Source organism: Lepidothrix coronata, unplaced genomic scaffold (assembly GCF_001604755.1).
Source record: "Lepidothrix coronata isolate B3197 unplaced genomic scaffold, Lepidothrix_coronata-1.0 Scaffold107, whole genome shotgun sequence".
NCBI lineage: Eukaryota > Metazoa > Chordata > Aves > Passeriformes > Pipridae > Lepidothrix > Lepidothrix coronata.
Window position 1 is genome coordinate 2,708,892 of NW_016690287.1, and position 2,359 is coordinate 2,711,250.

Below are 2,359 nucleotides of genomic sequence, written 5' to 3' on the forward strand. Positions count from 1 at the left end.
GAAAGAGCTAATGCCTGCTCACAAACCAGAAGTCTTTAGCTGAGGGTCTGAACTTGCAAGCAGTGTAGTTACACTAGGAGCCAGAATTAGCATTTGCAAGTTGAAGCACAAAGTTGTTCTGTCATCTTTGAAATCAATGCTGTTGCACAAATCTGAAGTAAACAAAGTCCTTACCTGCAATCCCATGGCAACATAGCTAAGAGGAAAGTCTTGTTATGCTAAGCAATTGATTCATCCCTCTCTTATAAAACTTCAACAATTCTTTTATCTGAAAACCTTTCTTGGGGTTCAGAGTTGAGCTGCATTTAAAATACAAAAAGGTTGTACATGAATGGCAAGAGAAAATAAATTATTCATATTAGAAGAGGAAGGAGAGGCCCTCATACTTTCCAAAAGAATCTCAATAAATTGTTTGTATCTTCGTTTATAATATCCGTGTGGAGAAATTATAAGATCTTGGTGAAAGAAAATGTTCCACTGTGCAAATATCACTTGTTACATAAAGCACCTATAATAAAAATAGTAACATTCCTTTGCAAAGACTGAATTTGGAAACTGCCAACCAAGATAAACACTTGGTCAAAAAGGAGGCTGCTATTTTGTGACCTTTCCTCCCACAAAAAACACAGTTTTCTTTATTTAATTGCTCATTTATTTTTTTCTTTTGGTGTCATGGGCTGATTGTCAAGCCAGTTCTACTATAGTGTATCTGTTGATACACATCACACAGTATTAAATGCAACCTGATTTTCTGTTGCTCAATGCTGCAACATATTATTGGCAATGCTATAAATGTATAATATATCTACAGTGTGCAAATTGAGCCCAAAATTGCCCAAGCATTGAAAAGGCCAAATGCAGCATGAACCCACATTTGGTAGCCTTTCTGCAGCAGACATCAATGCTTTAAATTCTGTTTCTGCAGCTGCTGTTTAAGCATATGTATATGACACTAACATCAAGTTTCTCTCCTCTGCCCACTACCATTTCAGTGGAGGGAGGATGGGAAGGATGATAAACAAAAAGGGGGAGGAAAGGTGAAATGGATACTTGTTACCTACAACAAGTTGGTCGTCATTTATGAAGTTTTTAAATATTTATCTTCAATTGATGAAGAGTTAGTCATGCCCACCCTGCAAGACCTGGATCAGGACCCAAGACTTCCCTAGAACTTTGAGAATCTTCGTATCTGGGGGTTTGGTGCAACTACAGGTGGAAGTGAGGATCAGCCACTGGGTTTGCACCTGGATCCGGACAAGGTGTCCCCAGCCTGGGGATAGTTGGATCTGGCAGTTTGCTACAAGTCTAGTTGAATTTTATATATATAATGATCTGTATGCATTTTTACATTAAAAATATGAAAGCTTGTGCTTGTAGATAATATATAAGAAAAAATAAAAAATAAAAATAAAAAAATAGAGATCTGTACTGAACTCATACATATTGATCTTCTATTGGATGTCTCCAAAGGGTTGCCTTCCAACTTTTAAGCAGCCACTTCCAAAAGTCCTGATTTGTTTTTTATTTAGTCTTTATCTAGGGAAAACAAACAGTGAATTTTGCCTGAGTAAGCACTGCAACATTTGGATCATTTTATTTGAACTTCTTTGGCTGCTAGGCTTGGAATAGAGAGGTCAAACAGCATCTACAGTGAGGCACAGATCCAAATGTCCTTGCTAACTATTTCAAGGCTGATCAAAGAAGCTACAGTGCCACGGTTATTAAATGATCTCACTGAAATGCACCACCCAAACACTGTCCTGTGAGCTGAATAATGTGGATCTTGTTCCCAAGCTTCTGAGTTAAAATCTTGGGCTGAGGGTACTGGGAGATTTATGCCAGTGATTTGGACAGAGACAACTTTTCACCTGCTTCCCATGTTCCAAGGATAAAGCACTGTTATTCTGAAGAGTATGTGTAAGGTACATTATACAAATGGTAAAAGAATCATACATAGCATAAGAGTAATCTACTCTCTTGTTTTCCTCCAAACCTGGCCCAACCAAGTAACTCAAAGCATGATCATAAACAGGTGAACAGCAGTGGGAGTATAAGAATGCCACCTTCAACAGAGCACTGCATGAAGCCTCAGTGCTGGATTGATGCTCTGATGCCTAACTTTGCCTTTGTGAAACCTCACAAAACTAGATGAGGCATCCTTCCAGTTACTGTCTGCCTCTAGAGCACTGCAAAGTAGCCTTGAGTTCTGTCAAACCACACTATAACCTTCTCCAGTCAAAATAATGTCTCCTGCAAAATAAGTAGCTGCAGTCATAAAGGCTCTGTATAAACAGTGTTTGGGGTTCCTTTTATCTTTCTCTGTAATGCCTCAATACATTTGCATATCTTCAGAAGAAAA